At 41.9% G+C, this 24,726-nt stretch overlaps 1 long non-coding RNA gene across 2 annotated transcripts; it reads left to right on the forward strand.

The window, feature by feature from the left end:
* The first annotated feature begins 1,075 nt into the window (after window positions 1–1,075).
* LOC140609968 (uncharacterized) lies at window positions 1,076–24,381 on the forward strand. 2 transcript variants are annotated; one of them, XR_012011742.1, is made up of 3 exons: window positions 1,076–2,439; window positions 7,779–7,916; window positions 23,642–24,381. It is a non-coding gene; the product is annotated as an uncharacterized lncRNA (long non-coding RNA). The 2 variants fall into 2 exon arrangements; XR_012011743.1 differs by lacking the exon at window positions 23,642–24,381 and adding an exon at window positions 9,251–11,892.
* The last annotated feature ends 345 nt before the right edge of the window (window positions 24,382–24,726 follow it).

Genomic DNA, 24,726 nt, shown 5'->3' on the forward strand with positions numbered 1-24,726 from the left:
AGCCAATCTTGTGTCCTGAATCTTGCAAGTCCCTCAGAAAATCAACTTCAGAGAGCTACCAGAGGCAGTAGCCTATTTCAAGGTCAGACTTTGTTGTGGAGATTGAAGAGCAAAAGAATTCTTGTCTTCTTCCCACCTCCAAGGTGACCAAGCACTAGGTTTCCTCCCTGCGCCATGGTCTGTACTTCCAGGAGGTTATCAAAAGACAGCTATCGGGGTATCTGCTCTGTGGCCTTTGGTGGGAAAGCCTCCCATAGTCAGCAGTCATGTTCCCCCTGTGGCATTCCTGCCTGGCTATAGCCAATTGGTCTTGAGAAGACTTCTGAGCCAAACTGGGTTGATTCATATTCTCTCTTTCTCTCTCCCTCAAACCAGAGAGACAATGGTGATGCTGACAGCACCACCACCATCATTCCCAACTGTGGCTTCAGTAAGAAAGTCTTTTAAGGTTGCCAGGGAAGCTCTCTTGTCCTCTGCCCATGGATGTGAGCTGAGAGTTTCAAAGACCTGAGCTTGTCACCCGGTTTCGGTGAGAGCCCCTGCGCACTCTTGAAAAATCCACCTCACACCGTGGTCCTAAGAGTCATCGTTACTGCCATCATAGTCAAGGGCAAATGTCACTTGGCCCCCTCACTCCTTGCCTCAGTAGGGGCTTCACCATAAATCTGGTGAATCATTAGGCCACAGGATGCCATGATTACCAGCAGTACATTCTCCATTAGCAGGACTCAACAGTGTGCTCAAGTATGAGAATCCCATGAGCAAATCCTCAAACCCATCTGCGAGTCTCAGTTCCCTAGCAATGGCCCTGGTGTGGACTTCCACATCATTCAGGGTCCGGGCAGGAGATAGGAACCATACCAGTGTTTTGTTAGCTTGTTTGAAACAGAGAGAATTTAATAAAAGTGTTAGCTAGGGATGAAACTATCAACTTTAAAGAAAGGAAAAAGAGAACATTAAGCTATCACATAGGGAGACCACTACCACCGCCAGGAATGCAGGAACCAAAGGGAGAGGTTGGAATGATTAGAATTCAGAATCTTAGAGAACATTCTCTACAAAGCCAAAACTCAGAAGTCTGAGAAGGTGGTGCTGCCACATGGTTGCCATTAGCTCTGCACTTAGAGGAGGGACTCCCCCTCCTCAAGGGACCCAGCCTGTGAGGAGAGGCCACTGGTCTCTGGGTCCTGCTGTGTGGACAGGCCAAATGTGGCTAGTTCTGCTCATGCTGGCAAAATAGCAGATGAATTCCAGAACTGCTATGAGAAGGAACTGCCACTCTGGGATGGAGAAGCATCCTTGGGGTGACGCTTGCAACAACAAAACAGCTCCCAGAATTGTCCAGCCCCTCATCCTGCCAGAGCCTTCCAGGAAGCAGTGGTTTGTAGTGGCCCAGCCTCAGTATCACAAAGCAGAGCAGAGGAAGGAGAGTTTGGAGCTGCGAGACAATAGCTTCATTACTGATGAGATCATCATGTTTATCCACAGGGAACAAGGATTTTAAAAGGTAGAGGTGAAAAAGGAAAGAGTGTTCTGGCTGCGAGGACAGCATAAGCAAAAATAGAGACCCAGAAACAGTTGCTGGTTGAACATGGCTAACGCATGGGATTCAAGAGCACAGAGGACAGATGAAAAATCAAGGAAGAACAAAAGTGAGAAAGTGCAAGGCTGTCCTGTGTGGTAGAGGGGCCTGGGGAGCATATTGGCAAGTCAGGGCATTTCCTGACGGTCATTCAGAACCCAACAAACATTTTTAGTCAGGCAAGTAAAATGATCAAAGATAGGATTTACGATCACAGCAGTATGGAGACAGGAATTATCACTCTCTTCATCTTTACAAATTGCCACAAAAGCAGCCAAAGAATGGCTTTATTTTAGCTACATCAACCATTCTGCCTAAGTTTTCCAAGACGAACACAGTGTTCGAATGAGCACTTTTTAAATGGAAGTTGGTAAAAGGTTTTTTTGCCCCAAATTTCACTGGCCTCATTTGGCTTGCTTCCAGGTTTAAAATCACAGATTTGCTTATCAACTACAAAGGGAGATATAGTTACTTCACGCAGGAGAAACCTGGCAAATGTCAATTTACCAAGCCGTGATCAAAGAAAACATCACTTGCGATAAGACATACCAACATCATGAGTCCTTCCTATCAGTCACTGAGAAAGATAGTATTTTTGTGGAATTCATGCTGAAAATGCCTACCCTCAGCCCAGTCATGAGAAAACACTGGACAAACCCAAACTGAGATCCATTTAGAAAATTACTGACCAATACTTTTCAGAAGTGTCAAGGTCATAAGGACAAGGAATGATAGAGGAACTATCCCAGGTTGGAGGAGAGTAAGGAAAAATAACAACAAAATGCAATGTGGGAGCCTGAACGGGATCCTGGAACTGAAAAGGAGCATTAGAGAAAAACTGGTGAATTTCAGATAAGGTATGGAGTTTAGTTAAGAACACTATACCAAAAAAAAAAAAAAAAAGAACACTATAGCAATATCAATTTCTTATTCTTGATAATTGCACCATTGTTGTATAAGATGTTATGATAGGGGCAAGTAGAGAAAGAGATATAAGAGAATGATCTATATTATTTTTGCAACTTTTCAGTAAATCTAAAATGAGCCCAAGATAAAAGGTTTTCTAAAATGCACAGATTCATTTACACAGGCTGGAGTCCCATGGGATTTCCAGCCATAATCATCACAATGCAGGTTGGGTAAATAGATGACTCCAATGTGTCTTTTCTGGAAAACAAAGACCGTGAGACCTTCAGTCACAGCACTTCAGCAGACAGGATGTTACTTGACAGAGCACTGGGTGAGAAGTATTTCACAATGGGCACAGTGAAAGAGAGGTGAGAGGTTACCAAAGACCAACATTGTCTGCTTCCTAATAGAGTCAGAGACCAGCCCAGTTTACAAGATGGAGTCATAAGCCTGCTTCAACCAACCCACACCTGCTCCCAGAACCAACACTTCAGTCATCCTCGCCTCTTCCCTCACATCCACATAAATCAGTCATCAAGATCTGTTGACTGTCTTGGTTTTCTCTAACCCACCACCGCCTCTTCCATTCAACAATGGTCTATTGCTCTCTTGTTGTGATGACCAAACCCAACTTGGCCACTCATAGTTGCCAAGCTTTCTTACTGAATCTGGAGAACCTCCAATGTTTAGAAGTGATTTAGAGCCATATTTCTCCTCAACCCCCTATTCCCACCTGAGCAGTATGTCACAGATAAGCAAGTCTCAAGCTGAGGGTCACCATACCTATAAACAGTCATGAGCAAGCAGGTCCTGGAGAATCAAACCATCTGGGCCTAGCCCAAGCCAAGTACCTGTTCTCAGGGTTTTAGGTATTTTAGAAAGTACCTTGTACAGAAGTTTCACCCTGAAGTAAATACAAAGCCAGGTTCACCTCTCATTAAGTCAATTTAGTCAACAAAGTCTCCCCTGGAGCACAGACATTAGACCCTTCAGAGTTCTAGACCTATATTAACTTTATTCTTAAACCCTGACAAAGATTCTTTGCTTAACCAAACTTTAGTCAGGCTCCTGAACCTTCTCCTAGGCCCACCTGTGCATGTCCTCATAAGATCTGGTTTTAGCAAGAACCCTTAGAAGTCATTTAATCAGAATCCCTCTACCTTTGACAACTAATCATTCTTGATATCCCATCAGGTTCTTCATTTCCCAGGTAAGGTCTGATCACCTGGTCTGTCTTCAGTAAGAATCCTACTAGCTTGGTTTAGCCAGAACTATCCCTCTTGCCCACATTTTCCCTCTTAGGAATTTTCCATCCACTGACTCTTATCCTAGTTCTTTGCTATAAATTCCCTCTTGCCTGTGCTGTATTTCAGAGTTGGGCCCATTCTCTCTCTCCTCCAATGTAAAATCCAATTGCAGTGTTCCCTACACCTAACAGGATGGTCCTGAATAAAGTCTGACTTACCATCTTTAACAAGTGTCATAAATCATTCTTTAACAACCCCATTTGTGCAAGGACAGATTTTAACCAATTGGTACCCTGAACACCATTTCTTTCACCAGTAACACTTATTCCTAACATCCCTTATATTAATTAACAGACAGTAATATCTGATGGCAGCCCTGGAACATGGGTCTCTCATTCATACAAATGTTAACTACTCCTAAAGTAAAATTTAAAGTTGATTTATACCAACATGGAGAGAGATATCGGGTTGTTGATATTCATGTAATTTTTTAAAACTGTAGAGATTTAATGAGTTCTATATTCTGGTAAGTTCTAGGGATAACTGAGGAGCTAAAACAGACATGGACCCTATCCACAAAGAGCCTATAGTTCAACAGAGCAAGGAAGACAGCATCCACACAACCTGCCAAAAATTTATCATTCACCAGAGACGTATGCTCAAAAGAGTGAACAGGATTCCAGGAGAATCGATAACAAAGATTATGACATTCTACAGGGAATCGAGGAAGGCTTTTTTTGAGAATGTGATAAATGGGCAGAGATCTGAAAAATTAAAACTTCCAACTGAATGGGGTAGAAAAGGGGCAGAGGGAACAATCTAGCAAATATTCTATAAAGAACTGGTGGCAGGGAAAAGGACAGAAGGAATGCGAGCGTGACTTGAACAGAAAGAATCTTATTCAAAACCAGTTGGTCCTAACTAGCTGCCCCATCTCTGTTGTCCTTCCCCACCTACCCCACTGCATACACCAATACTAATCATTTGCACACCACATTTCAGTTGTGACGTTATCCTACTCTAGTAGATCATGCTTACTTTTCCAGCAAGCAATTCAGTGAATTTTATCTTATTTTTTTTAAGATTTTATTTATTTATTAATGAGAAACACACAGAGAGAGAGAGAGAGAGAGACAGACAGAGACAGAGGCAGAGACACAGGCAGAGGGAGAGGCAGGCTCCATGCAGGAAGCCCCTACGTGGGACTCAATCCTGGGTCTCCAGGATCACTCCCTGGGCCGAAGGCAGGTGCTAAACCCCTGAGCCACCCAGGGATCCCTAATTCAGTGAATTTTAGAACACCTTGATATTCTTTGTTGAAAACTCTCAAACATTAACATCTCTAGGACAACACTTCTCCTCCCAGCCTTTTAGCCCCTTCCTCAGCTTCATGGTTAATACACTTTGCTCAACCTCCAATTTCATTATATGTTTGTAGAAGTACTTGTCTGTTTCTTGAGTAGACTATCAACTCCTTGAAGACAGGCATTTTTTTCTGCTATAAATACACTATATTCCCAGTGTATAAACAGAGCGTGGAGTGTCTACATGAACAGCTGAGGGAAAGAAGGAGATGCCAAAAGACGGACACACACGAGATTTTGAACACAAATGTGTCAGTTAAGACTGTGGGCACTCCAGGCTGGCTGCCAAGGCATTGCTCCCAGCTCCACTACTTGGCCACTGCCCAGCCTCCTTAGGCCTCAGTTTTATCTTCTAAAAATGGGAATAATACAACCAACCTAAAAAGACTTTTGACAGGAATAAAATGAACTAATCTATGTAAGACTCTCAACACCTGGTACAGAATAAACAATCAAATCTATGTTATTATTAAACAAGTTTTACTGAGCCTTTCCTAAATCCAGTTCAGGGAGAATTATGACAAGATCTTAGCACACAATGAATTTCTTCTTCCCGTAGACATCTAGAACAACAACGTCTAAGTACACTGATGCAGCTGACGTTGCTTTACGAGCTGGGAAGCCTTCTTGTGATTCTAACACCTTCTTTAAAAAAGTTCCTAGGACTATGAGGTAGTGTGGTAAGTGAAATCCATTTGGATACCTGGGAGGTTTTTTTTCTGTGATCCTCCATCATATATGCCAGTTTTCCCAGCCAGAGAGATTCACCCTTGATCATCTTCAATTTGCTTCAACTCCCTTTAAATCTACTCATCATGTAGATGTTTATAAATCACACCTCAATTTGCTGAATAGAAATCTATTTGATTTCATCACCTTTTCTATAATTATATCCACCCTATCCTATAAGTAGATCTCATTCAACCTGTGACAAGTTCAAGGGCATGCATTTATACTTCAAACTCCCTTTAATGAAATTTCAATAGCAAAGGCAATGAACATCTCAGAAGTTCATTTCTAATTTTTAACATTATAGCAACTGGTATAAATTATGAGCATCAGAAGCAATAATAAGCACCCAAGATGAAAAATGAAAAACTTGTACACTGCCTATAATACTTAGATTTTTTTTAAAAAAGCAAAAAAAGTACTTTGATGTACAAAAAAAGTCAGTAATGGGATCCCTGGGTGGCGCAGCGGTTTGGCGCCTGCCTTTGACCCAGGGCGCGATCCTGGAGACCCGGGATCGAATCCCACATCGGGCTCCCGGTGCATGGAGCCTGCTTCTCCCTCTGCCTGTGTCTCTGCCTCTCTCTCTCTCACTGTGTGCCTATCATAAATAAATTAAAAAAAAAATAAAAAAAAAAAAAAAAAAAAAAAAAAAAAAAAAAAACAAAAAAAGTCAGTAACAACAATTTTAAAAAAAAAGATCTGGGGTAAAATTTGATTCCAATAGCCTTCTTGGCAAAGAGATTTCCTGTTACTATTTAAATGTAAATGAGTCATGAAGGTTGTGTCAGAAATATTTAGCTCAAAATCAGATCCAATACACCAAGAAAGACAGAGGACAAAGCCCAACCAAGGAAATGGAAATAAAAATGTTTGAGTTTCCAGATTCTGATAACTTTATGCATCTAGAAACAGAAGGAAGTGATAAATGGGTACAATTAAGATACTCTACATGCCATTTATTAAATACTGTGTGACATGCAACTATATGGATTTCTAGCTTAACCAATCACAAATTTAATCTGAACATTTACCACTTTGTCTTGATGATGCTTTGGAGAATTCAGCTATTGATTAAAACCTATTTATGTGTCCTTTCACAACAATCCATTTTAAGAGCCTTTGATTTTTTTTTCAAAGAAGAAGAAAAAACACATTTAATTGTGGCTTCAACATCTAACGAGAAACATAAGCTTGAAATCATATCTCTGTTCCAATCCACTGAAGCAGACATGCAATTTAAAAGAATTTAAAAGAATTAATCACAGCTGCGGTAATGCAGCCTACAGAGACTTTCACTTAACCAAATATTAATGCAATTTATTTGGCTAATTCTACTTGTTTGAAAGGGAAAAGTCCGTGTAGACTCACAATTGAAGATGAACACTAGAATTTGTTCAGGAATAAAAACAACAACAATAATAATAGCAACAGCCATTTATCTAGTCCCAACTAGGTGCCAGGCCCTGGGCTCAAAGTTTCAAGTGCAAAATCTGATTTAGTAAAGACAACCCTGTTACGTGTAGATATTGTGGTCAAGGGGTACCTGGGTGGCTCAGCTGGTTAAGCACCTGCCTTTGGCTCAGGTCATGATCTCAGAGTCCTGGGATCAAGTCCTGGGTCCAGATCTCTGCTCAGCAGGGATTCTGCTTCTCCCTCTCCTTCACCCTCTCCACCCTGCTTGTTCTCTCTCTCTCTCTCTTTCTCCCAAATAAATAAGTAATCTTTAGAAAAAATTTAAAGAAACTGATCAATTGGATTATCGTCACTCTCTCCCTTTTCCATGTCACTCTCAATACTCCCCACTATAGTAGACAGAATATATGCTTCTGCCTATTTGAAGTAGGTTTGGCCAGGTGACTTGCTTTGCTACCAGGTATGATGCCATGAGAGGCTTTTGTTGGGCTTGCATTGTTCACCTTGGGCTCTTCTTCTGCTTTCTTCCAGGAGAACATGTCCTAGGTAGTGGCCAGTGCCAGAATGATGTAGGCACAAGGAGTAGATCTGAACCCAACTGGCCTCCCATCTGGGTGAACAGCAACCAACCCACAGGCCCATGGACAAGAAAAATCAATGTTTTCTACTGTGAGTGACTGATATTTTTGGACTGTTTAACATATATGGTCTGTGTATTAAACTGGCTAATTCAGGGTATTTGTTAGCAAGGGCTGCTGAAACAAAGTACCACAAACTTAAATGACAGAAATTTGCTGTCTCAAGTGTTCTAGAGTCTCTAAGTCCAAAATCAAGGGGTCGACAGGGATGGTTCCTTCTGAAGCCTCTGTGAGAAGGGTCTGCTCCAGGCCTCTCAACTGGGCAGATACACAGCTGTCCTCTCCCTTTATCTTTTACCTCACCTTCCCTCTCTGTGTGTTTCTATGTCCAAATTCCCCTTTTGAGAAGGTAACCAACCCTATTGGATTACAGCGCACTCTGATGACCTCACTTTAACTTCATTACCTCTGTAAAGACCCTGCCTCAGACTAAGGTCACATTCTGAGATACTAGGGGTTAAAGCTTTAATATATGAATTTTGAAGGGGTATAATCCAACTGATAGCATTTAGGTACTGTGTACTATTTTTAATATCCAGTGTATAGATGTAGAAAATGAATTTCAGGACAAGCACTTTCCCAAGACCACAGAGCAAACAAAGGATAAACTAAGCTTGAGCTTAGACTACTGACAGAATCTTAACTATTAAATCTTATACTTTAATGCCTATCCACCACTTTGCACAAAATGCCCAGGGTAATTTTTTTTTTTTAACTGATGGGTCTCTCAATGCAAACACACATACACACTGCTTATGTACATGCTTTCCTATTTCATTTTTTAACAGAAATACAGGGACTCTCCCCAAAACCTTAAATGGAAGAACTTCTAGAAAGCAAGCTACATTATTCATTCAATATTTCTGGAGCACCAACTATGAGTCAGGTCCTGCAGTGTGCAATGAGCAAAAACCAACTTGTTTCCTGCCTATAAGGAGCTCATAGTCAAATAAGGGTGGCAGATGGATCAATACATACATACCTTACTCTGAAATTGCAGCTCTGATCAGATTACAACAGGAAATTACAAGGTTCCATTAGAGTGTAAAAGTCAACAATTATGACCTAGTCAGAGATGCTGAGAGTAGCTAAGAAGAGACAAGAAATGAGCTGAGATCTCAAGCAAGGAGGAACCCCATAGGAAAGAGCATAGGAGAAGAACATTCTGGAGAGTGGGAAAATGGCACATGCAGAGGCAGTGGCAGAAGGGGTCCCAGAACACTGAAAGTAAAAGAAGTCCAGAGCATGCAGAGCAATAAGTTGCAAAGGGATTTGGTGGGAGATGCATCTGGCAAGATAGATGTTATCCAATGTGATCTGCTCAGCGATCTAGGTAGTAGGTACTAATATCAGCCTCATTTTCAGATGACAACACAGGTCCAGATCTTTCCCCAAGGCCAACCAGCTGACACACGCTCAGGCAGAGGATCAAACCCAAACATGTCTGGACATGGGGGCCAAGCACTAACTACCACTCTGCATGGTCTCTCAAAGCAAAAGAAAACGAAGACCACTATCCAATGGAAACGTTATCACTAACACCTAGATTATAGAAATGCCTCTTTCTGGCTTAAATACATCTCATGGCTACTGATCTATTCGATGGTATTTACACTATCTTATTTTATAATTTCCTTGTGTAAAATATACTGAACCTCACAAAACTGACATTTTTGTAGGTTGAAAAATGGCCAACTCCTAGCGATTTCATGTGTTAACGCATACACTAATGCAAGTAAAAGATGTGAGCTGCTGAATAAATAATCGTAAAATAAACAAGTATGGCACCACCATCTAGATGAGGAAGTGCCCTGAAAGAACTCCATGTTTCCCTTCCCAGTGATGTGTGGCCAGGGATGTGCCACGGGTGAAGGAGATGGGAGTGGTCCACCCTGGCAGCAGACAAGAAGGGAGCGTTGCCTTCTCAAAATGACCCACTTTAGATACTCCAGGCACTCATTGCAGGTGTCTGCTCTGAAAGAGGAATTCTCAACTCAAGGACAGGAAGAGAGCCAGACAAAATACTTCAACAACTCCCACAGTGCTTAGCTTCCAGGTCATTTAGAGCAATTTATCACAGCTTTTCCACAAGACAGTTTGGAGTCTTAATGAACTACAGGGAGGGCCTGCTATCCCCCTGCACTCCTTCCCCAGGGCAAATCCCAACTTCCAGCCCCACCAGCAGAATGAATCGCCCCCTTGTCCACTGTCCCTGAGCCCATGACAGCTGAAAGGTGAGGACCTGGATTGGCCTTTCCTGTGGTCACTAGTCTTTGTGCGGCTGCACTTTCCCTGGGTCAGGTAAATTCTTGGCCATGGCCCCAGCTAAACAGCCAGGTACCCGACGGTTGAGCGTGGCTCTCAGCTAAGGCCCACTGGAGGCTGGTATCCAAGACAGCTTAAACACAATTAACTTTTCATTTGACGTGGCCTGCCTCTCTCCACTCCTAATGTTCCCGTAGGACCTGAGATCCAATAAAGTCCAGCCTGGGACTAAGAAAACCAGGCAGAGAAACTGACCAAATATTGTTCAATGCTGCATTACAAACCTATGGGAAAGGAGTTTAATTAAAGACCACAACAATTCTTTGGGGAAATGTTTCTTTTATTAACCATTCCTGCCGAACAAAGCAGCTTTAAACAAACCCTGACTGCTTGAAAATTGTGTATGCCTGAGATTTCTTTTTTCTTTTTTTCCTTAATCTGTTCTGCTTTTTGGTTATTTGGTCATTAGGAAAATCAGCAGTGTCTTGGACCCAAGAAATCCAATTTAAGCGAGCTCATTCCACATTTATAAATATGAGCAGATGACATTTAAAACAGACAAACCAGTAGGGACAGTTCTAAGTGTGAAATTGTTGTTCAGCATAAAGTATTATCATAAATATATAGAGGAGCTATTTGTGGATCAACTAACAAGTTCAAGGCATTTCAGTGAAATCTATGCGCAGCCTGAATGTGGATACAACATTTATAAATGTAGAGGAAATGCAATTCTTTTATGCTCTAGTGTAATAAAACCACTAGTTAGTGTCACTGATATGATAGCCCCAATTGCAAAAGAGTGAAAAAGCAGAAATCAAAATGGAAGAACCACATCTAATGGAACAATGAAATTAGATTTTAAAGTATTATTGGAAAAGAGGAAATACCACTGAGGAGTGAAGACATGACTGTATGAATTCTTAAAAACTCAAGGAAAGTCAGAGGACATACACACTTAAACCTGATCCATGGGAATGTATGAACATTCCGAGGCCATCAATAAGTTGAAGGCACATCTTTTGTGGAGACTTGCTCTTGAAGAAGACGTGCAGGACAATGAGAACACATGAGAAAGTGAGTTTGCTTTTCTCAACCATGCCATGAAAATATGCAAGAAATGAACACTGTGTAAACACGGAAATTATTAAGCTTGGGCTATAAAATTCTCCCACCAACATTTTCACTCCCAATAAATGCACTTGTTTCTGAATTATGCTTATATTGTGACCCCCTTACTAAGGCATTTATTCTCTAGGAGACTTTCTTTTGCTCCAACCTGCGTGAGTTACATGTGGCAAATATTGTTTTCCAAATATGGTTTATCCAACGTCCCTCATCCCACATGCTCTTTTGGCAGTGAAACCTATGTCCCCTTGAATCTGGGTGGGCCCCAGGAATGCACAGCCCAGCGTTATACAGCAGAGGTGACACTGTGCCAAGTATCCACATAGACTTTAAGTGAGCTGGTGGCTTCCAGTTCCTGCCTCTTGAAAGTTAGCTGCTATAAAAGAGTACCATTACACTGACACCACGAGGCCCTGAGTAGCCAAGCCATATGGAGAGGCCGAGGAGGGTGTGGACAGAAAGACAGGCCAAGGAGCATTGTTGGCAACAGACATACCATTAAAAAGGCCGTGTTGGAAGTGGATCCTCCATAGGAACAGCTGGTGGACTGCAGTTCAAAGTCCTACTGCGTTACCAAGTCCTTCCCTAACTCCTGACCCCAAAAGTCAAAAGTCAAATAAAATGGTATTTTAAGCTACAAACTGGGTCGTTTTTTATGCCATAATAGGTATTGGAACATTAGCTTTCCCTACTTAAACCTTGCCTGGATTCCTAAGGTGAATTCTAAGGTTTTTATCTTTCTCTGAAATTTTGAGTCACACAACTTTTCAATGTTTTAGAAATCTCAATGCTGCCAATAACTAATGTTCAGCTCTTTGTTAATGAACTAGAATAAAACGTCTGGTGTATCTCGGATTGCTTTCAGAGGACCACCTTTATCTGAACAACAGGGGTGTTAAATATGCAGATTCCTGGGCCTCACCTCCGGCACAGTGAATACTGATCTCTGAGGGGAGGGCCTAGCGACATATATTTTTAAATATTTCCCTCATACCTCACATATATACATTGTGGTTTCATGACCCTCTTAAGTTCTAGCCTGATAATAAGCTTATTTCTAAGGCAACTTCCAAAATAACTTTAGAGGCATTATGACAGATAAGACATCTTGACCTGCTGATGCCATGGTTTTGCCTACTATGGCATACTATTTGATATAATAATACATGGCATAAGGTATATTTTTTGTATTCACCTTCTGCAGTTAAACAACCAAATATCTGCAAAATACACTTGCTATAGGAATAACAACAGCTCCTAACAAGTCTACTAGCCATTTTTTCTGGAGAAGGCATATCAGCAGTAAAATTCAATTCAAATAAGCTTTATTGGGTAATTACACAAAAAAACCATGCTAAATGGTGCTGATGATACCATCAAGAATACGAGGGCCCTGACTCCTGGCAACTCAGCCTAGTAAGGGAAACAGTCACCTGAACAAGGATTCCCATTATGCAGATGGTAACAGAGCACTACAAAAGAAGCATTCTGCTCTACTTGGCATCAAAGACCTACAGATCTTGAGCAAGGGATGAGGCTGTGTTTGCAAAGCAGATGTGAGAGGAGTCTTTTATTTTTAATCAGGAGAACTTCTTCCTCCAGGATAGAACTGTCACAGAGCATAGTCAACCCCTTTCATAACACACTAGAGAGGAACAATGGTTAATTGAGATGCCCAAGGCCACACATCAGCAAAGCAAGGAGGTTGGTAACAAACTATTAATGATACAGGCTAATTGTTCAGTGACTTCTGTCAACATGACGGCATCCCAAACTTCTGTGTAGGAGTGTTAAATCCCAAGGAGACAAGAGACAGTCCCAGGTCCCACACACACACACACAAAATTAATAAATAATAAGCAAATAAATGCCTCTAATGCCCATATTGTGATGCCAAGACTCTGTCTTTGGAGACTTTCAGAACTGAAGGAGGTGAAGAATATGACCTCCTGGAGTCTGAAGCAAGTAAAGGCAGACCACAGTGATCACGACTGTTTATGCTGTACCCATGTGGTGCTTACAACTCACTGAATGCTGCTAATGTTTTCTCCCAATTCGTATTTGTGAAGTTGACTGAGCAAGTATTTTAGATTTAAAAAATTTGAGATCGGGGATCCCTGGATGGCTCAGCGGTTTAGCACCTGCCTTTGGCCCAGGGTGCGATCCTGGAGTCCCGGGATTGAGTCCCACGTCGGGCTCCTGGCATGGAGCCTGCTTCTCTCTCCTCCTGTGTCTCTGCCTCTCTCTTTCTCTCTCTCTCTCTCTCTCTCTCTCTCTATATATATATATATATATATATATATATATATATATATAAAATAAATAAATAAATCTTTAAAAAAAAATTGAGATCACAGGAGGTCAAACGACTTATCTAAGATCACACAACCATGGCAGCTTGAAAGCCGAAATTCCCAGATGCTCTGACCCTTGATCCACTGCTCCACCCAGAGAACATTAGAAATCAAAGGCTGTTCTGACAACAAATATTCAGAAGTGCATCGCCTATTTGAACAATATTGGATGAACCTCTCTGAGGGTTGCTACTGATGGAGAGGTGCCCAGACATGCGGGGCTTCAACTCCCAGAACACAGGCCTCACTCAGCTTCTTAACAGTATGATTTTACCCAAATCCCTTCATCTCCCTAGGCCTTGGTTTCTTCATCTATAAAATCAGCATGACACACCAGAATCATCAATAAACAGGATTATGTTTTTGAGAAGTATATTTATATGTTTTTCCTCTGTGTCTTCCTCTCCTGGAAGCAGAAGAAGGCTGTCACCACCTTCCTGGGTTGTGTAAAGGCCCACATTCATGAAAGCCAGAACACTAGATGGGCAGGGAAGAAAACAGCTTCAGAAATAAAGGAGAGAAAGTAAGAATTCCCCCAGACCGGAAAAGGGACAGGGTTGCTTTGGGTCCTGGGTATAAGAGATTGGCCATGGGAGATTGGCGAGATCTCAGAAGGCATGGCTATGTAAAGCATGGGAAGACAAGAGACTACAGACCTCAGGACTCCTAGTTTGGCCAATGATGCTACCGACTTGGGGCACCTGGGTGGTTCAGTTAAGTGTCCGACTCTTGATTTCAGCTCAGGTCGTGATCTCAGGGTGGTAAGATCGAGCCCTGTGTCAAGTCCATGATGGGCGTAGAGCCTGCTTAAGATTCATATTCTCTCTTTCTCTCCCCCCCCCACCCCCGCCCTTCCTCCTGCATCTCCTTCTCTTAAAAAAAAAAAAAAAAAAAAAGATGACACCCCCTTAAATGGCAGGGAAGCAAGGAAGCCAACGGAACCAAGCGTTCTAACAACAGACATTGGAAAACAGGAAGTAATCAGGGTGGACAAATGCAATGCCATATCATTCCAGATGTTTTGTGGTCAGTGCAGTTCAAGCGAGAGGGGGACACAACCTAAAAATGACCAAGGCACTGTGTTGCAACTAAAGTGCCTTAAGAATTCCTCTGTAGCCAGTGTTGACTCCAGCATGGAACACATCACTCTCCATTCTGTTGAGTCCAGAAGAAATACCTCACTGGCCTGAGGGAACATGTTCAATGAAAGAAAAAGCAACATATTAGGCCCAACAAGGGAAAAGCAAATCCCGCGCCTTCATCTCCTGATCCCTTTAAGCATCTGCTCTTTGACTATGATGACAAAGTCAATCTCTCTGTGGCTACCATTAAAACAACTCATCACTGTGTTGTCTCCAAATCCAAAAGACAAGTGAGTTGAGTTGCTTTGATCTGGTCACCTTTTGTTTTCCCAGACCATAATCAATGTTAGCCACCAAAAATTCTAATGCAGCTTTCCTTTTCACCTAACAAGGAAGGAGATTGGGTGTACAAAGCAGTTTCATTAGGACCACCAAAGAATTTTTATTAGCAGTTCCATCACATTTAACTAGCTCTTTTAGTAACATAAAGAAAATCTATGTCAGAGGTTTGTCAGGCTTTGATGGATGTTTTCATTCTTGGAGTCTTATTACTGCTCTCCTTATGTGGCCAGGCTGCATTGGGGAGTTTGAGCTTATTAGACGCCATACTCCATCTGCCGCCATGCCCTGCAGCTAGGATATTGCTGTTCGAGCCCAACGCCAGGCTTTGCAATTACACAGTTTGGCTGAACAGAAAGGACTGGCAGTTGTTTCAAGGAGGTTTTCTCTACCCCTTTGACTTAGAAAATCCTGAGCTTTTCACTTACTGCTGGTTGGTACTATCAAGGAGAATTGAGAAGAAATCAATTTGTTTGTGATTTGGCCAGCCCAATTACCAATGCCTCATTCTGTGTTGAACAGGCTTGATTCTGTCATAATCGGTGATGAGAGTGGCTAGGATATTAGGACAGAGAAACACACACCATGTCTGAGGTCCCATACTAAGTCCTTTTTATCAAAGTCACTTTATTGCAATTTTTTTGGATATTAAAGTTATATATTCTTGAAAACATCAAAAAGGTATATATTTTTACAAGGCTATCCTATCACCCACTGTCTCTGTGGCAGTTTGTAGTTCAATACTGACATTTCATATTAAGAGTCCTTGTTCCCTCCACTGGAAACTAAGTGGGTCTTTGTACTCTCACTGACCAATGAGAATTCAATGGAAGTGATGCCATATGATTTCCAAGGACAAGTCATGAAAGAATATGTGGCTTCAGCTTGGTCCTGCCCCCACCACCTGCCAACCCTATCTCTCCCTTTCTCCCTTTTCCCCTCCCCCTCTCCACTCCTGCTCTTTTGACATGTGCTTTGGGAGCCCTGCATTAACATAAAGGAAGTCTCCAGGCTGGAGAGATCACCCATGTGAGAAACTAAAGAGAGTTAGAGAGATACCAGCTATGCCAGCCCCCAGCCATTTGAGTCTCCTCAGCTCAGGAACTAGATATATGAGTGACCCTTCAGATGATTCTAGCCTTTTAGCCACCCCAACTAACACAAGCAGAATTGAGATGAGCTTTGCCCCATCAAACTCTGTCCAGATTACATATTCATGAGTCAAATAAAAGGCTGTTTGCCAGCAGTTGGGGTGGGGGGAATAGTACACTGTATTAGACAACCAGAACAACTTCATCAACACCAGAAAAACCACTGTTACCATGTTGGCATACATTACTCTCAAATAATAAATAAACTAAAAACAAAACAAAGAAAACAAAAAAACAAAAAAAGAAAAAAAATTTTTTAAAGAAAAAATTATAAAAAATAAACTTCTTGCTTATTCTCAAGCAAAGAAAAAACTTATTCAAGTAATTCTTGCTCCAGCTGACTTGTTTTATAAGTAACCTATTTGGAATATAGAACTAATTTGCTCCAATGAAGCAAGTTATCTTATGGGCCAGGCCACAGAACCCCACTCAATCTCAGTACTACAGAATAGATGGCCCTACAGTAGGAGCCCTACAGAATAGCCCTTGCACATGAGAAAAAAGGTTTCTTCCTTCCTTTTGTTTTTTAAGAATAAATTTAGCCTCAGTTTTTTCATGTCAGGAAGTCTCACTATCATCAACAATTTGATTAATTTCATGCAGTAAATGTAAAGGAGTTCAATAAAGGACAGGTCACTATAGATTGTAGTTGTTGAGCTAGGTTTCATGGGAAATTTAGTGCTTGTGTTCACTGAGCAGAAGCCATAAAAAATGGATTTACAGAAAGGGATTATGGTGGTCCTCCCTGGTATTGTGACTCGCATCATTCCCCCTATGGCAACCACATCCGAATGTTGCTTCAGACCTTGTTACTCAAAATGTGGTGCCCAGACCAGCTGTGTCAGCATACCTGAGAGCTCTCAGAAATGCAGAACTCAAAAAAAATAAAAAAATAAAAAGAAATGCAGAACTCTCAGGCTCCACCCCAGAGCTTAGAGAATTTCAATCTACATTTATCAAGATCCCCAGGCAATTGGTATGTACATTACAGCTTGAGAAGCATTGTCTGCAGACATTCACCCTTCCTCCTTTCAGTCTGAGGCCTGTAGACCTGAGGGTCCTTGTGACCCTTGGGTGTGGCCAATCAGTAACAAACACAGCTCAAGATTTGGCATGTGACTCAGAATTAACCCGTGAGGTTCATATGGAAACTGCTGCTAACACAGTACAAAGAGAGGAAATTTTTCTTTGGGATTGCTAAATCATTAAGATGAAAAGCACAAATTATGGTCACAGATGGGGTCTGGAGCTTGATGTTTAAGTACCAATCTTTCTCGACTCCTATGTACAAGCCTAATTAAAAGAGATTAACAGAAGAGTCAGGATGACAGAGAGAAACAGTATCAGCTTTATGCTGGAGAGTGAAGCTTGACTTCACATCACAATTGTACTCTCTAACTTTACCTCCAAAAATGGGAGACATCAGCCTCTCAGGGGTGCAGCCTGTCCAAGTAAGCTTACTACACACATGGCCAATAATATGAGCATCCTGAAGAACAGTTCGCGCCAAAAAACAAAAGGTTGCTGAGTTGCACATGCCCAGTTCCTTCTTTCAAATATCACAAGATGCTGCTCCTTCTCCCCATGAAACATGAGATGGGGAGTAGGAGTTCCCTGCCTCCATGGAAGTGGAAAGAGTGGAGAGAGAAGCATTTCTCCTTCCCACAAAGCTAGCATCACCCCTGTGCAAAAAAAAAAAAAAAAAAAAAAACAGCTTGAAACTGAAAGCCACCCTGAGAGAAGAGATGGAGAAATCCTTGACAAGATCATCTGAACAATTGCAAACCAGTCCAACCAGGAGTTATGTGACCCAAATTCCCTTTAGTGAAGGGATCCTACTGCAGACACTGCAACTCGAAGGGCACCAGAGAAGACGCTGGAGGATCATAGAGATGAGAGCGTCTCTATGACTTTTGTTCCCTACTGGAGTAACAGGTTTGGCCCTGAAGTCAGAAAATGACTGTAAAAACCCTAAAGTGAACTGATGACAATATTGACTAATTACTAGTCACTGACAGGAACTAAGGCAAAGGGGAAAAACCCAGTGTCTCCACAGATCTCATGAGGTGTGGCTGGAGATAGGGTTGTGCGGTAAAGACTTAGCTGCCAAGCGGGAAGGCAGTTTTTAGAGCCAAGGCATCAGGGTAAGCTCCACAGATCTACTCCTCCCAAGCAGTAGTGTCCCCCTGTTCCTTCAGATCCCTAACCCTAATTCCAAGCTTTCCAGTGAGTCCTGATCGTGGTTTCTCACCTTTCCAAGTGCAATGGCTAGAAGTCTTCATCTTTCTGGCCACTCTGTGCTGAAAACTCACATATAAGTTTCTAAAGGTTTTACTTTCAAAGACAGGCCAATGTAGTATTTTTTTTTTAATTTTTATTTATTTATGATAGTCACACAGAGAGAGAGAGAGAGAGAGGCAGAGACATAGGCAGAGGGAGAAGCAGGCTCCATGCACCGGGAGCCCGACGTGGTATTCGATCCCGGGCCAAAGGCAGGCGCCAAACCGCTGCGCCACCCAGGGATCCCAGGCCAATGTAGTATTAAAACATCATGTCTAATTTTTCTTTTTCACACACACCTCTCATGGGAAAGAACTACAACCATTGAGTGTGAGCTGTTCTATACAGTGACTGAGCCTCATCTATGCACATCCACGGAGCTGGGGAATGGTGGGAGCAAGGTACGTGAGGGAGGCCTGTTCTCAGTGAGGCAGAGGCAAGTCAGGGAGGAAGGCGGAGCGGGGGAAGGCCAAGCAAGAAGGCCTGGGGATGTGGAATGCACCAAGACCAAAGGGAAAGGGCTGATGAGACCAGGGGCCACAGAGGGGCAGGCAGGAGTCTGCTGTGCATAGACAACCTCTCACCAGCTTTAGTGTAGCCACTGTTCGTCCCTGGGCCTTGACCTGAGAAGAGTAGGAGGGGTGGCATATGAGCGTGGGTGTGCTCCCAGAAATCGTGAGCTAAAGGCCACAGGAACATGCACAGAAGGCACATCTCCAACAGAGGAGAGGAGGCTAGTGTTTGTAAATACACTTTAGCCTTCGGCCTAAAGCAGCCCTTCCCAAAGAGAGACCACAAGTCCCCCCCACACCAGCCTCAACGTAACAGTCATTTCCTTTTACCATCTTGAGAGAAAGCAGCAAATATCCAACAGACAAATGGCCTGAATATATATGAGGCCTTTACACTTCTATAAAGGAGATATGAAAAAGAAAAATAACTTATAATGAACTATGTATTTTGATATATCACCACTCAAGTATTACTACAATATATCGACAATCTGCAATTTTTCTGTAAAGGATCATTTAGTCAATATTTCAGGCTTAGTGGGCCACATGAGGTCTCTGTTGAATATCATTTTTTTTCAGCCCTAATGCTGGTTAGGCTTGTGACCAATAGAGAAACAGACCACAGACCAGAGGACAGATACGTGGCCCTGGAGCTGAGTCCTGTGTTAAGTAGACCATAAAGCAGATGGCAGATGCTTGGATCTACTTAATAATGACGTTAGGACTGCATATGTCAAAATAAGGCCTAAATAGGTATACTCGTGTGTCTGTGTGCATTGAACTACCCTGAATGCCACAGCCAGTGTAGACACTATAATCAGTGTGCGATAGCAGGGGTCAAGCACCACTTTTTTTTTTTTTTAAGATTTTATTTATTTATTCATGAGAGACACAGAGAGAGAGGCAGAGACATAGACAGTGGGAGAAGCAGGCTCCTGCAGGGAGCCCAATGTGGGACTTGATCCCCAGACCCGGGATCACAACCTGAGCCAAAGGCAAACACTCAACCGCTGAGCCACCCAGGTGCCCCATCACCACCAATACTTTTGTCCTCATGGACAACATTTCAAATTAGTGAATAAACAGTTCACAGTCAAGTTCTGGATGAAACAAACTATAACTTCTCTTTTTACTGTAGTGGCATTGCTGGATAATTCAGTGCATATTAAAATCATGTAAAAAGTATAGTGTACTTGTGTGGAAACTAGCATTGACTTCCTACTTTTTCCTAAATGGAAAGTAATTTTCACTACCAGAATGACTAAGTTAGGTCATGTGAACTGCATGTAGGATGTCATGTGGAATGTAAGAAAATAACCTAAGACGTGGGGCTGTTCATGCATTGCAGGAAATCTAGCCTTCCTCACTCCTGACACCTAGGGCCAGCATTGTCCCCTGCTCCAATTATTTATGACAACCATAAATACCCAGAATATCTTTCCAAACAGTCCTCCCTATTTGGCAGAGGCAGATCCAAAGGTGAAGCAGAATATTATAAATTTTGCATAAATATAATTTCAACATTCCTCAAAGTCTTGAAGGTAGACCTACAAAGGAAGGTCCCTGTGGCTTCAGTGGCAGTGGCTTCCCAGTTGATATGCCTCTGCCTTGCAGATGAGAGCACCAGCAGTGAGAATCTCTACCTGGGACTGTAACTATATGAGGCTAGAGACTGATCCAGGAAAAAAAAAAAAAAAAAATCACACCTGCCTGGAGCAGGGCCCAGAAACACTTGCTGAGTGAACAAATCCAGCCAGATGAACCACCTGTGGGCCCAAAATCAGGATTGGCTATGCAACTGGGGGACTCAGTGGAGGAAGAAAAGGTGAGGCCCTTTATTTGTAAATTATTGAGAATTTCAAGATGGCAAAAGTAGAGCATTATACCAAGCCCAGGGCCCTTCTGAGCACAGGGCCTGTGTGACTGCACAGATCATACTCCCATGACACTGGTCCTCCCACAAATCAAGCCCAAAAGCAATTGTAACAAATTCAAGTCATTAATAAATGCTTTCACATCCATTATTTGGTCTGGTTTCACAACCATGCCTTCTAACCTAAGTGAGGCTCTGAGGATATGTAAGGTCACATCCAGGAAGGAGGGAGGGGAATTAGAACCAGGTATCTCAACTGTGTGGCTACCTCTGGATGTCATTCTGCAGCCATGAAGGCTTTGTCCCTTGTCCTGCTTGCCAGGCCCAGAACTAATGGAAGGGGACTTAAATCAACAAGTTAGCTTGGGGCCTCAACCCTACCAGAGATATTGTTAGCTTAAAATAAACATGACCATTCACAACATCCACACACATTGATGTGGTTTTTGTTTGTTTCTAAGCCCCTTTTCACTGAAATCCCACACTTAATTTTAGCAAACCTCCAGCGACAAAACGATTTGCAATGAGTTTTAAAACTATGATCCAGATGAAAAGGGAGACTTAGCTAATTCTTGCCCAAAGCCCTCTAGATATTGCCATGGAAACAGGAGGCCAAGAAAATGGCTGACTAGCACAAAGGTTCCAATGCCTAGTGATAGTATCACTCCTCAGAATGCCTTGGCCAAACCCTATTCCTACCTTTGCTTTGAAAGACAGAGCACAGCTACGTTCAGAATGCTCTACCAAGCAAGCAGGAGGAAAACAGAAGGAAGGGAACACTTTTGTGATCTGCCCTTTCTGAATGAAAAAGTACTGAGTGTGTCCTCTTAGGATTCATGGAGCTTTCCAGACACTGAACATTCAGACTTTGGACCTTTAGAAGACAGAGAAATTGGGCATTTCTCTATCCCTGATGATCTAAGTCAACTCATTAAAGCTTCCCTGAATATATTACAACCTCCACTTATCAGTGAATTACAGTGTTTGCAAAAAACACTAACAGAAATCCAAAAGCAAAACTTGCTATAATAGTTGGTTCTCTATCCTCCAAAAAGCAGCCAAGTATTAGTCAAAGTTTCTATACCTTAGACTACACACACACACACACACACACACACACACACATTAAAAGACGATAGGGAATAAAGTTAATTCTGAGATGAAAACAAGAGCATAAAGCAAACAAGCCAAACCATGAAGTGGGAGAAGGCAGCGGAGAGGAGCGGGGAGGGACCTGGAGGGAGAACTGCCAGTACAGGCGAGCCATGAATTACAGCTTCGGAACAAAGAGAGTAAGATGGAAGCACCAGAGATATTTCATCATAATCTACATAGACCACTGAGTTTATTTGGTAGTTAAGGAGGTAATGACTTTCTTTCAAACTCATTTTAAAAGTTCTTTTTTTAATGATGGCGATAAATGTTTTTTAGTGCCGGGACTATATTCACTAGAGTGGCCACATGGCCACATTCAGCCCTTGCTAAGCTGCTTAATGAGGTGACGCTGGTTTCGCTAAAATATTCTCTGCTCTTTCAACAATCTCATAGTCACGAGAACTCTCAAGGTATGAAGACAATATGGGGGAGGAAGGGGGCATTTTGCCCCGTATGTGAGGCCCTCCAGGGTTTGTCTCAAGTACATTGCCAACTGTGTCTTCCCCAGGAAGTACCAAGTGGCAGGGATGTTTAACAGGGGCATAAAAACAAATTAACAGAAGGAATGTATGAAATAAGCTTTTGCTGTTATCCAATTATAACATCACATTATGCTAAGAGGTTGACTGAGGTAGTTTAACATTGAAGAGTATGGAGGTTAGGGGCTGTATGTGTCACAGGGTCTTGTCCATCCAACAACCCCCAAATTTAAAACCTACCATTAAGATAAAAAAGAATTTGCCTCGCTGTCTCTCTAGCTTGAGGGGAACAGGTTGCCTCTCTGGGACTGCAAAATCAGTTCAAGTTTTCTCTATTAACCAATTATCTATTAAGAAATACCATTTTTAAAAACTCCCTCTTATCAGATGCCCACACTAGCAAGTCAAGCTGTAGTCAAAAATTCATTGTAATTGTGTATGAAGCATGTCATGTTTTGGAGGCCTCATGGCTTCTATGAACATTTAAAAATTTGAGTTAAAAAAAAAAAAGAAATTCGAGTTTTCAAGAAAAATAAAAAAGACATATCAAGTGAAGAAAATGCCTGTAAATTCTACTTAAAAATCTCTGGTTTCAATTGCAGTTCATCGCAGGGACACATATATGTGTTTTAGGTTTTTATTTATTGCAACCAAATCTTCATATCATAGTCATATAATGCAATAAACACAAAGATGATGCATGAAGGTGGAAAAACAAAGTCAAGCCTTGAAAATCACACTGTATCCAAAATTAAACAAATACACCTAACACTGAAGAAGTGGAAGTACTGCAGGTTGATGAATAATTAAACAACTCAAATCAAACCAAGGGGGGAACAGGCTGTTTTTTTTTAAAAAAAGAAAAATGCCACAGACTTAAAGGCATAAATCATGATTTATAACCCATCCCAACTTTGACCTCAAAGAAAGCAAGAAAGATCAAAGGTGATGCTTCATTATGTATTTATTCCTCAACCAAACCATTAGTCATCGGTCTTCATTTCGAAAGATATATACAGAGTATGTACAAATTCTCACAGATAGGACCATTGTTGGGAAGTTTTTACGTGCAGAATTTATCATGAAATCTGCAGCTAATAGCACAATATGCCTAATTTGTAATTTCCCTGTCTCTTTCCAGATTTATAACATCACAGCTTTGCAGCCAAAAGATGCAAGCTGCAATGCAACATGGGAAGATGGCTGACAGTTCAAATACAGTCACTGTAATTCTACAGAGACCTTATTATTTAGTTCTCTAATGAGGATACCACGAAACAACCACCACTGCCACCACCACTAACACACACGCACATGCAAAACCCAGAAAATTCCATTTGGAAAGATTGCTGTGTTGTTCATTTCTAAAACGAGGTCAGGTATAAAAGGTTTGAGGTGGGATTGCTTTTTTAATTGAGAATGGTTCCATTAAATTGTAGAATTCTCCCATGTGCCTTTGTCAGGGGGAGACTAATGGCATCAGGAGTTTGCCCCTAAACCCAGGATACAACAGTCCACGAGTTAGTTAACTGAACATTGGAACTTATACGGACTCCAAATGTAGTTTTTAAACACCTAGGAGATCTCTAGTTACTATAAGTGGTATCACAACAGTTCCAAATGTATTTAAATCCATTTTAATGTTTCTAGAAGGTGACATAGCAAGGTGGTGTGCCTGTGTATTTGGGAAGGAAAAGAAAGGGAAAGTCACTCATAAACATAAGCTGTGTCTTGGAATGTGGGCAGGTCTGAGGAAGGTCCAGATTTTCTGAACTGGCACCCAAAGTGCATGGCCCCCACCAGGGTGGTGTGGGACACCTGAGCTACCAACATATTTTCCCCTATCCCTCAAAGCAGCTACAGCCCCAACCATGAGACCATCCTCATCAGCTTACCTAGATGGGAAGATAGTAGGATAGTAAAATTTCCCTAATTGGTGTTCATCAGATGATCTGTTGTGATGGTTAATTTCATGTGTGAACTTGACTGGCTACAGAGTGTCCAGACTAGACATTATTTTGGGGTGTGTCTGCAAGGGTGTTTCCAGATGAGATGAGCATTTGAATTAGCCAACTCAATAAAATCCGATGTGAGTGGGCATCATCCTATCTGTTAAGGGCCTGAACAGAACAAAAGGCAAGGAAGAAGGTACTCACTCCTCCTTTTGTGCTTGGACTGGGACCTACACCTCTTGCTCCCCAGTTCTCAGGCTTTGGGACTTATACT

The sequence above is a fragment of the Canis lupus genome, chromosome 19 (genome assembly GCF_048164855.1).
Source record: "Canis lupus baileyi chromosome 19, mCanLup2.hap1, whole genome shotgun sequence".
NCBI lineage: Eukaryota > Metazoa > Chordata > Mammalia > Carnivora > Canidae > Canis > Canis lupus.